Consider the following 13,117-nt stretch of genomic DNA (forward strand, 5'->3'; position numbering starts at 1 on the left):
GACTTGTATGGTATAAATGATAACAAAGAAATGGTCCTTTTTTTGTTTCCTCTGATAAAGAGTAAATTATAAATTAAGATACTTTATTTTTAAAAGTCAAATAATCATCAGTTTTAATCTTTTTTTTGGAGAAAATTGTTAAAAATTCTTCACCTACCTAGGGATGAACTCATATTTGTGTGTTTTAAAACTTGATAATTTAAATAAAACCACTTTACATGTTTAATAATATAAATATGTTCTAAATCTCTGATAAATCTGTGAACCTTTGATAAATATGTTAAGAAACTTGATAAAAGAAACCACACACATATTCCTCAAAATAACATTTTTTATAACATTGTTCATTACTTGTATATTATTTTAGTATTATCATCATTGGATTCAAAAGCATGGCCAGAAATTTCTAAACCTCAGTCACTTGGAATTCACATTTAGGCTGCTTTATGTTCATAAAATATGCCAAGGCATTATGTGGTCGGAGTGAATCGCAAAACTGTTATAGACTACTTTAGGTGATTTTATAAAGAAGGCATCATGCAAATATTCTTCCAGCATTTACTGAGTCATTTTGCTGAAAACAACAAAAAATGCCATTGTAATTATGTTAGACATGTATTTTTCAAATGTATGGTCAAATGCTTTATCCCTTATGTTGTAAAAGTGTTTATACTTAGAGAAACAAACATTTTATTATTTTTTTTTAATCAGAGGAGACACTATACCTATTGATATTGTGCCTTCCTCATGTATTCCATTTGTGCCCAATCTTACATTGCTTTGCGACATATTATTTCCCTCGCTAGATTATTACTTATTCACTCAACAGTTCTTTTCTTCCTTCAATTTATTTAATAGAGTACCTACTAAGTATTGAGCTGCCAAACATCAATTTGGTCAATTAGGACAATTCTGAAGGTAACTGAGTCAAACTGAAGGTAAAAATCATGTCTGTATGGTGTTTAAAGGGGAAGAACAAAGAAGCTGGGATTACTCATCATCTTGTGACATTTCTGTTTCATTCATTCATTCATTCATTCATTCATTCATTCATTTATTTATGACTGTGTTGAGTTTTCGTCGCTCTGCGTGGGCTTTCTCTAGTTCTGGCGAGCGGGGGATACTCTTTCTTGTGTTGCGCGGGCTTCTCATTGTGGTGGCTTCTCTTTGTTGTTGAGCATGGGCTCTAGGTGCGTGGGCTTCAGTAGCTGTGGTACACGGGCCCAGTATTTGTGGTTCGCAGATTCTAGAGTGCAGGCTCAGTGGTTGTGGCACACTGGCTTAGCTGCTCCGAGACAAGTGGGATCTTCCTGGCCAGAGCTTGAACCAGTGTCCCCTGTGTTGGCAGGCAGATTCTTAACCACTGTGCCACCAGCGAAGTCCCAGAGGTTTCATTTCTTAATCTCAGTTTCAAGAGTCAGGATGTCTCTGGTATATGATTATCTGGCCAGGTGGTCCATGGCCTGGGGGTCTGTGAGCTCATCTTGCCCTGGAGAAGCAACCCGAGTTTGTACATTAATGATGAAATGTGATGATACAACAGCAATTTTAGTCACCTGATGCTGGATGATTAGTGGTCAGTGAGCACAGGACTGAGGTCAGAGGGGACAAGCAAGGGAATAAAGTTTTGGATGGAGATTAATCACAAACTCGGTAAGGGAACTCAGTTTTAGGGGGACTTCTTTTAGGGTACACCGACCCTGAGAAGTCTGCTCACAGCATCCAATCCTTTAACTAATGTTGATCAAAGTGATGGTATTTAATGAGCAAATGAAAAAAAATTAACTTTTTTCTTCACTCTGCTACTGAATTAATATCTAACCTTAGGAATTAAGGCATATCCTTTTAGGATGGTTGGAATTATGTTGTATACAATAAAATACTAAACAATACAATAGGTGATTTTTAGGCAGCCTAAACCTTGAAAAAACTAGATACCAGCCCAGAAACTGAAAAGCAGTTGGCTATTTAACTATGTTTAAGTTGAAAATAAATGTATAATTAGAATAGAATGTAGGCTCCATAGGGTCAAGGAACTTTGTTTTATGTCCTTCTCCATTCCTCGTGCCTGGCACATAGTAGATGTTCAACAAATTCTTCTTGAATGATTATGTCCTCATCAAACATAAGCTCATATATTGACATCATGGCATTGTGTGGAGAGGAAGAAGACTTGTAAAGAACAAACCTCACTATTTTGGACATGTAAATGCACTTTATAAGAGACATATGTGACACTTTCAGTATTCTATACAATGACACCACTGTGATTTATTTAAAGGTTTTTTAAAATTCTGAAATATAAGAATATAGCAAGTATTAAGCTGTTATTTTTGTGACTATTTAAAAAGCCAAAGAAGTATCTGTTAAGTAATTAAATGTGCAAAGATTTGGATGAAAGAAGAATTATGTACCTATGTGTCACTGTGCTGAGAAAACATTTAGTCATCATGACTCTATGGCAGTCTCATCTGTGTGGTGCTCTAGAAACAGTTTTTATTGGCAGTTGTACACACTGAACAAATTAGGGTTTGGGTTTGAATCGTAGTAGTAATTATGATTAGGGCTCTTAATGTTGATACTTTTCACTAAATAATAGAGTTTTAAATGAATCTTTTCAAATAAAAATACCTTGAGCTTGGGGAAGGTGACCTTAGAGTTGTATAAATGTGGCAAAGATGGGTTCAGGAGATATTTCCAGACACTCCACACAGGATGAAAAACATTTAAAACATGACCAAATGCACTTTAGTTGCCTATGAAAGGAGACTTTGATTTGTACATACAAGTGCTCAAACATATTGAAGGATTATTTATAGCAAAACTAATGGGACATTAATTGTGTGTGTTTACATTTTAAAAATTCATGTTCAGTTTTTATCAGCATGTTCTCAAGTGTTTTTTATTTTTTTTGCCATTTCTATGAAACCCAAACCATTATGTAAACTATGGTGTGACTTTAACATACATCATGCTATTTTGAAACTTGAGACAATACTGATTAAGCACAACGTAAACCCCACCAACACATATTAAAGGACCCACATGTTTATAGTTGATATAGATGGATTCTTTTTCACTAGCTGTGTATGCTTCCTTCAAATTCAAGTACTTCCTTCTGAAATGGGATTGTTTGATCTTATGACAAGCAAGAATAATTGAATATGAAAGAGAATGTATACGTATATATATTGTCTTTCATATTCTTTTCTGTTATGGTTTATCACAGGATTTTGAATATAGTTACCGGTGCTATACAGTAGGACCTTATTGTTTATCCATTCTATAATACCAGTTTGCATTTGCTAATCCCAAACTCCCACTCCTACCCTCTCCCACCCTCTCCCCCTTGGCAACCACCAGTCTATTCTCTCTGTCTCTGATTCTATTTCTGTTTCATTAATAGGTTCATTTGTGTCATATTTTAGATTCCTCATATAAGTGATATCATATGGTATTTGTCTTTCTCTTTCTGGCTTACTCCACTTAGTATGATAATCTCTAGTTGCATCCATGTTGCTGCAGATGGCATCATTTCCTTCATTTTTATGGCTGAGTAGTATTCCATTTTACATATGTACCCCATCTTCTTTATCCATTCATCTGTTGATGGACATTTAGTTTGTTTCCAAATGTCTTGGCTATTGTGAATAGTGCTGCTATGAACATAGGGGTACATGTATCTTTTTGAATTATAGTTTTGTCTGGATTTGCCAACAAACACATGAAAGAATGCTCAACATCATTAATCATTAGAGAAATGCAAATCAAAACTACAATGAGATATCATCTCACACCAGTCAGAATGGCCATCATCAAAAAATCTAGAAGCAATAAATGCTGGAGAGGGTGTGGAGAAAAGGGAACACTCTTGCACTGCTGGTGGGAATGTGAATTGGTTCAGCCACTATGGAGAACAGTATGGAGGTTCCTTAAAAAACTACAAATAGAACTACCATATGACCCAGCAATCCCACTACTAGGTATATACCCTGAGGAAACCAGAATTCAGAAAGAGTCATGTACCAAAATGTTCATTGCAGCTCTATTTACAATAGCCCGGAGATGGAAACAACCTAAGTGCCCATCGTCGGATGAATGGATAAAGAAGATGTGGCACATATATACAATGGAATATTACTCAGCCATAAAAAGAAACGAAATTGAGCTATTTGTAATGAGGTGGATAGATCTAGAGTCTGTCATACGGAGTGAAGTAAGTCAGAAAGAGAAGGACAAATACCGTATGCTAACACATATATATGGAATTTAAGAAAAAAAAAATGTTATGAAGAACCTAGGGGTAAAACAGGAATAAAGACAGAGACCTACTGGAGAACAGACTTGAGGATATGGGGAGGGGGAAGGGTGAGGTGTGTTAGGGCGAGAGAGAGACATGGACATATATATACTAACAAACGTAAGGTAGATAGCCAGTGGGAAGCAGCCGCATGGCACAGGGAAACCGGCTCGGTTCTTTGTGGCTGTCTGGAGGGGTGGGATAGGGAGGGTGGGAGGGAGGGAGACAAAGAGGGAAGAGATATGGGAACATATATATATGTATAACTGACTCACTCTGTTATAAAGCAGAAACTAACACACAGACGCACCACACAAACCCCAGGACTTGGTATGGAAAGACGTACCTTCCAAAAGCAGAGTCACATTAATTCAAAGGCTAAAGTAACATAGTTGGGTGTTCATTGGTGATATTGTGGGGTTCTGTAGTAAAAGATAATATTTAAGGGCATATGGTCATGGCACAGGGAGTGTTTTTGTTTTAAAAAGGGGAGAAATTAGTAAACGTAGTGAGCAAACCATCCGTTTTCTTTGCCTACTCAGCTGCCTGGGAGAAAGCCACACACGCGCTTGCGCTCACACGTGCTTGCGCTCACACTCACACACATGCTTGTGCACATACTCATTCACGTACACACACGGTTCTTTGTACAAAGAAGAATCCCGAAGGAATGTTGCCTATGCTTTTGCATAGGCCTGTTCTTCTGTATACGAGAGTATGTATGAACTTTGAAATTTTATACTTGGGTAAACCTCACACCCCAGAATTCGTACCGCCTCCACAAAAAACGGCATTTTACTAAAATAAAAACAGTTGCTGGTTGCTTCTGATGTTATGTGGAAGCTTTGGACTGGATACTGCAAAGGTGGATGTATTGTATTTCAGAATTCATTTGAGGTAAATTTTATTGTTACGGGGAGGGAGGGAGACAAAGAGGGAAGAGATATGGGAACATATATATATATGTATAACTGACTCACTCTGTTATAAAGCAGAAACTAACACACCATTGTAAAGCAATTATACCTCAATAAAGATGTTAAAAAAAAAAACTAAATACCTAAAAAAAAAAAAATAGACATTTCTCCAAAGAAGATATACAGACTACCACACTGTTTTGATTACTGTATCTTTGTAGTATTGTCTGAAGACTGTAATGGCTATGCCTCCTGCTTTGTTCTTTCTCTTCAGGATTGCCTTAGCAATTCTGGGTCTTTTATTGTTCCATATGAACTTTAGGATTATTTGTTCTAGTTTTGTGAAAAAGGTCATGGGTAATTAGATAGGGATCATATTAAATCTGTAGATAGCTTTGGGTAGTAGGTCATTTTAACAATATTAATTCTTCTAATCCAAGAGCATGTCATATATTTTCATTTCTTTGAATCATCTTCAGTTTCCTTTATTAATGTTTTCTACTTCTCAGTGTATAAGTCTTTCACTTCCTTGGGGAGGTTTATTCCTAACTATTTTATTTTTTGTGTTGCAATTTTAAAAGGTATTGTTTTTTACATTCCCTTTCTGATATTTCATTGTAAGTGTAAATAAATGCAACTGATTTCTGTATATTAACCTTGTATCCTGCTACCTTGCTGACTTTATCAGTTCTAGTAGTTTTTGTGTGGAGTCTTTATGGTTTTCTATATATAGTATCATACCATTTCATATAATGACAATTTTACTTCTTCCCTTCCTATTTGGATACATTTTATTTGTTTTTCTTGTCTGATAAATAAGATTGACAAGCCTCTGGCCAGGCTCACCAAGAAGAAAACAGAGAGAACACAAACAAAATAAGAAATGAAAAAGGAGACATAACAACTGATAACACAGAATTACAAAAAACTAAGGGAATACTATGAACAATTATATGCCAAAAAATTTGACAATCTAGAAGAAATGGACAAGTTTCCAGAAACATACAGCCCAAAAAAATTGAATCAAGAAGAAATAGATAATTTGAACAGAACAATCACTAGAACTGAAATAGAATCTGTAATTTTAAAAATCCCTACAAACAAAAGTCTAAGACCAGACGGCTTCACAGATGAATTATACCAAACATACAAAGAAGAACTTATACTGATCCTTCTCAAACTCTTCCAGAAAGTTGAACAGGAGGAAACACTGCCAAGGACATTCTATGAAGCCACCATCACCCTGATACCAAAACCAGACAAACAAAGACACCACCAAAAAAGAAAATTACAGGCCAATATCTTTGATGACTATAGATGGAAAAATTCTCAACAAAATATTAGCAAACCAAATCCAACAACACATAAAAATGTCATACACCACGACCAAGTGTTATTCACCCCAAGTTCACAAGGACAGTTCAACATATGCATATCAATCAATTTGATACACCACATTAACAAAAGTCAAAAATCACATGATCATCTCAATAGATGCAGAAAAATATTTGACAGAATTCAACATCCATTCATGACAAAAACTCTTACCAAGGTGGGGATAGAGGGAACATATCTCAAAATAGTAAAAACTATGACAAACCCACAGCCAATATAATACTCAATGGTGAAAAGTTGAAAGCCTTTCCGCTAAAATCTGGAACAAGACAAGGATGCCCACTCTCACCACTTCTATAAAACATTCTTATTTTTCTTCCCTATATTCTTGAATACTCATCATTGCCTATTTTGTTAAATTGAAAGTAGTTTTCTTTGATAGAGTCCTATGAAAATTCCAAATGGTGTTATTTAATTCTACAGACATAGCTTGATATTTTTATGATTGAATAAATCTCTATTCCCTTGGTTACTAATTTTCTTTGTTGATTGCTGTGGTGAATACCTGAAATGTTGTCTTTTCCTGTCTATTTAAACAAGAAGGCTATTTTTTGATCTGCAACTGTGGTCTCTCTTTGTGCAGTCTGCCCCAATTGCTTTCCTTTTTTTTAACAGCAGCAAGCACAAGGATGGACTAGTAAACACTGATTTAATGTTGAGTTCCCAAAGCGCAGAACAGAAGCTCTGTGAAATCTTACCAATTAAGAAGGGGATTCATCCCAAAATCAGGATTAGGATGGAGATAAAAGTAGTGTTCAGGTATGAACAGATGAGGACAAGAGGAATTAGAGGATCAGGAGGTGAGGGCGTTCAAGTCCAGCTGTGTCCTATGAAAGAAGAAGAAGGAGCAGGGGTGGCATCAGGAGACTCTTCACAAGGGGCCAGATGGTCAGCACTGCCCTTTGTCACAAAGCAGGTATAGACATGCTGCCCACAAAGGGGAAAACTAGATGAGGTGCAGCACCTCTCCTAGTAGAGAAGGAATGGAGTTGCTGGAATTAGTTTATAAACAAGTGACTAGAAAAATTCCACTTGTGAACAGGTTTATTTCATCCAAGTATTGGTCAGATATTATTAATCATGAGGAAATATATTAATAATAAGGAAAGAGCAAATGGGAGTCTATAGATAAGACATTACAGTGTATCCTGGTTGAATTGGTAAATTTGGAAATATGTATGCCCAATATTATTAAATTTATATTCACCTGATTAAAACTGTTCTTGGATTCACTCTGTTAAAAATTTTCCTAAAATATTTCTCTGAAAGTGTCCCTAGTTTTATGATAAACACTTGCTTTGCCCCAAATTATGTTTTATCACTTTACAAACTCACTGAAATATGTTCTTTCTATTAATTTTACTTCACACAGTTTAAATTTTTGCTTTTGGAAAAAAATTAAAAATCTGATTAAAATGTTCAGAAGAATTTTTGAATATAAAATTTTTACAAAACAACAACTTAATGACTTCAACATTAATCATAAATGAATATTACATGCACAAATTTAATTTTCTTAAAACACATGTGGATAAAATACTTTGAAATTATTTGAAGATATTTAACATACTGAAAACACTCTATTGAGTGTTCACTCTATTGAGTCTTAAGACTCTAGAGACTCCCACGTTACCAAATTGCGGCTAAATATTGAAGGTACTGTTGTGTAGCTCTTGAGCTATTTTCTGTGTACAAAAGAGATTTGCTCTAACGAAAAGGTTAGGACCAACCGTTGTCAACGAACTGACCATTCACCTGTCATGATTATGTCACTTGGCTTTGTTTGAAGGGGGACTGCACATAGACTGAAAGCAGAGGAATGACAATGTCTTGTCAGAACACAAATTTTCTACTGGCTATTTTCAGAACTAATCTAAAAATAAATTTCCAAAACCTAAGCACAAGTTCAAAAATATGTGATCAGCTTCACGATTACTTCTGATGTGTTAAAATCTCGAACAGAAATGGTGTCCAGTCTTTCCTGAAAGCAAGTCCACTTGAGCGAGGAAGAGGGATAGAGGTGGGCTGGCAGTGTTCTTTGTGGGAGTTTGGAGGGAGATGCCCTGGTTGTGGTGCAGGCTGTCCCTTCTTGCCACCCCACGTGCATGCGCTATGAGCTCATCCACGTGGGGGACTCATCAGAGTGTGCTTGGTACATGGTGAACCTTCAAAAAAGGTTAATTGTAGCAAGTAATAGAGATCAATAGTTATAACAATATAATACACAATAAATACAAAAAATAAAATGTTAACAATATAAAAATAATAAAAGAATTAAGGATTACCAAAGTCAAACTTCACTAGAGGTGTCAGGTACAATTACAATCTACCGAAACAATAATAATGTAATAATAACAGCCTATATTTGTCGAGCTCTTATTGTGCATGTATTATTATTTTTATTATCTCTATTTACAGATAAGAAAAATGAAGATTAGGGGAATGTAAGCAATATAGCCAAATTGGTACAGCTAGTGAATTTACAAACCCACGAAATCGGGCTTCAGAACCACGCTCGTAAGAATTGTGCTCTACATATTCACAGCTGTTGGGGCATTTTTACTTCTCCAAATAATAGTTGTGTATTAAAAAAAAGTCCTCTGAGCCATTCCCCAGTGTTGGCTCTAAAACTCCAGATATTAGGGAAGAGATGAAACCACTTCAGGAAATTTCAACTATGATTTAAAAAATAAAATACTTTTTGCCAAAAGCAAATGGTAGATTGCACATTTATAAATTATAAAAACACATTAAAAGAAGAACTGATTGCTTTAAAAAGTTACATAATTAATGTTAATCAAGAAACATATTTTCTGTTAATTTGTGAAATTAAATCTCTGATTATACAACATATTCATTCTGTTGGATGTTTATATTCTATTCCAAAAAGTAGAGTTTGTGAAAGAATTAAAGGTGATGTCTCTCTTACAGCTTCAGCACAATTTGGTTTCAAATTGGACATTGGTTAAAAATAAAGCTACTGTATTGAAATAGATGTTGAAAAAATGTGTCACAATAATCAAGGCAGAGGACAAACTTCTGAGAGTTGGGACTATGTATATATTTTGTCAATAACCTGTCTCCAGCCAAGACTGCTTGAAATGCTACCTCTTCCTCTCAGAGTCATAAGCATCCCAATGGAGACATCACTTTGAGTGTTTTGGTATTTTTGAATTTGAAGCTTTACTACTACCTGCAAAGGGACAAGAAAGTTATGTACAGAGTACTAGAAGTCCAATCAAATTTTACTCAACTGGATTGCTCTATTTTATTTCTTTTAAAAGTTATACAATAGTCAACGGATTCAAAGTATATGTATAATTTTCGAGTAGAATGTGAAAAAATAAAATGAACACTCATGAACCTCTAAGTAACAGTCTAAAATATTACCTATTGCTTTGACACGACTTGTTTGTTTCCCTTTGATCACATTCCCTACTATCCATTCCATTCCCAGAGTTACTAAGATCTTGAATTTTGTGTTTATTATTATACCTGTTATTTAAAAATTGGATGTACTACTCATGCATATATTCATAATTAAAATATTATTGAACTTTGCTTGTTGAGTTTTATAAAAACAGTGTCATATGTCTAGAGCTTGAATTTTTCACTCAAAGTTTTATTTCTAGAATTTGTTCATGAGATTTCATATAGTTATGGGTAATTTATGTTCACTGCTATAAATATTCCACTATGGGTATGTGACAATGTACTTACTCATTTGTATCAGTCATGGTTCTGATGGGAAAATAGAATCCACTCTCTACATAATAGTTATAATGTGTAATTCAGGACTGACATGACTCTTGGAAGATGGGGGAAGGGACATTAGGAAGGCTGCCACCAGGGGACGTGAAGATCTGAGCCCCCACGCCTGCAAGGACCTGGGGCTGGGCCTGTGGAGTGGTCTGTGGGGCTGCCGTATCAACAGAGTAGGACTCATGTGGAGGTCAGTAAGCAGTCATGTCTGACCGCCGTGATTTGCCAGGAGTAATGGACTGCAGTTCATGTTCACCTTCTAAATCTCATGCAACCTTCTGTCACTGGCAGAATCCAGCACCAAAGGAAGCACATCGTAAGGAGTCCTGTTCACGTGTCTGAGGTGTGGACACGTGTTAGTGTGGTGTCCAGATGAGGGCACACCACCACTGAATTGATGTTTTTCCCCAGTTATTTTTGTTTCTACAAGCCTTGAGACTTTGAACATTCTTGTACACATGCTAAGATTTCTCTAGAGAATATACCTGGGAATGGGTGTATGAGGCATGGGTTAAATGCATTCACAGATTTACAGGATGATGCCAGCAGGGTTGTACTTACTCACAGTCCTAAAAGCAGTGTATATGAGTCTCTGTGGCTCCACATTCTGGTCAGTGTTTGGTTTCTGACTCCTTATTTCTACCACCATAATATGTGTAAAATGGGATCTCACTGTGGTCTTAATTTGATTTTTGTTTAACTGTTAATAAGGTTGAATATTCACACTTTTTCTTTGGCCGTTCTCTTCCTTCTTCATGATTATACCTATTATCTTTTGTTTGTCTTTTCCTTACGGTTTTATACTTGGGATTGTAAACTAATGATTTATTGTTAACATATAATGTAAATAGTCTCCAAATTTGTGACTTATATTTTTTGCCTTTCTTATGGTATATTTTAATAAACAGATATTCTTAAATTAATCAGGCTTTTATTCTACTCTTAGCATATTTTTACATCTTGTTTTAGAACTCTTAGACATTATTTCCTTATAATTTCTCTTACGAGGAAATTCTAAAATTTGCCTTTCAGACCTAAGTCTATAATCCATCTGTATTTATATTTTTGCTATGGTGCACAAAGCAATTTCACTGTTCTTATTATGGAGAGGCTGTTATGCTCTACATTAGACAGTTCCTTCTTTCCTTAGTATATTAGTTTTCTACTGTTGCTGTAACAATTACCACAAACTTAGTGGCTTAAACCACAACAGAGTTGTGTACAATCTCCCAAGACTGAACCAGGAAGAATGAAATGGTAATGCGATTGTTCCCTTAATTTCTTTTTCTGATATTTCATTGTTAGTGTATAGAAATGCAAAGATTTCTGTATATTAATTTTGTTATCCTTTAACTTTACAGAATTCGTTGATGAGCTCTAGTAGTTTTCTGGTGGCATCTTTAGGATTTTCTATGTATAGTATCATGTCATCTGGAAACAGTGACAGTTTTACATTTTCCTTTCCAATTTGGATTCTTTCTATTTCCTTTTCTTCTCTGGTTGCTGTGGCTGGGACTTCCAAAACTAGGTTGAATAAAAGTGGTGAGAGTGGGCATCCTGATCTTAGAGGGAATGATTTCAGCTTTTCACCTTTAAATATGATGTTATTAGGTGTGGGTTTGTCATATATGACCTTTATTATGTATGTGGCACTTTTGTTGAAAATTAGTTTGACCATTTAAGCATGGTCTTTCTGAACTTTATATTGTTCTGTTTACCTTACTTGCCTATAGATATGGCAATCCACACTCCAGTACAGCACTAATTAGCTGTGGTAAGAACAGGTATCTTGACTTTATCCTGGATTTAGGGGAAAAGCATTTAATCTTTTACCATTAAATGGGGTTTATTTCTTACTCTGGGATCACAGGTTTAAAAAATAGAATAACTCTGGTTTAGAAGACAGTTACCTAATTTTACTTTTCTCTGTTTCATGTGCCCAACATAGTTTTTAGTGCAATTTAAGCCTTTTGTATTTTTAAAATTAATGAGTGAGTGATTACCTGAGTCATTTGGTGTGGTGTTGTGCCTTTAGTAGCTGGCAACATACTCTGATAACTGCTTTTAGTTCCCTTGTTTTTAACCATATTTTAGGATTATTAAATAAATTAGGTAGGTGCCCCCACCCCCAGAATTTTCCATTTAGGCAAATGGTTTTGTATATATACTCTATCTAGCATTTTTAACTTTTCTGTATGTGTTCACATCTTTTATTTGCTGATCCTTAGAACAAATCTTTAACATAGAGAAGGTAAGATCAAAGAACAGTTGAATCTCTTTATTTCCAATCATGAAATTTGGAATGGAATGTTATAGGCATAAATACTTATCAAACATAAGTATTAAATTTTACTTTAAAAAATTTTAAATATTTACTTTTACAATTTTGAATGTGCATAGACATGTTAAAATTGTTTTTTATTTCAATAATCTGATTGGAGAGAAAAAGCCTTTAAAAATTTTGTAAATCCTAGTGCTTCTCCCTAATTTCATTCTTGAGTAATTTATTTATCTATGTGATTATATGAGTAAATGATATGTTCAAAATATTACTGGGGCTTCCCTGGTGGCGCAGTGGTTGAGAGTCCGCCTGCCGATGCAGGGGACACGGGTTCGTGCCCCGGTCCAGGAGGATCCCACATGCCGCGGAGCAGCTGGGCCCGTGAACCATGGCCGCTGGGCCTGCGCATCCGGAGCCTGTGCTCCGCAACGGTAGAGGCCACAACAGTGAGAGGCCCGCGTA

General features: G+C 35.5%; 1 protein-coding gene across 1 annotated transcript in view; it reads left to right on the forward strand.

The window, feature by feature from the left end:
* Positions 1-13,117, forward strand: part of KHDRBS2 (KH RNA binding domain containing, signal transduction associated 2) — a 721,580-nt gene that overhangs the window by 204,694 nt on the left and 503,769 nt on the right. The gene's annotated exons all lie outside the window — the stretch shown is intronic.

The sequence above is a fragment of the Lipotes vexillifer genome, unplaced genomic scaffold, assembly GCF_000442215.2.
Source record: "Lipotes vexillifer unplaced genomic scaffold, Lipotes_vexillifer_v1.1 scaffold502, whole genome shotgun sequence".
NCBI classification, from domain to species: domain Eukaryota; kingdom Metazoa; phylum Chordata; class Mammalia; order Artiodactyla; family Lipotidae; genus Lipotes; species Lipotes vexillifer.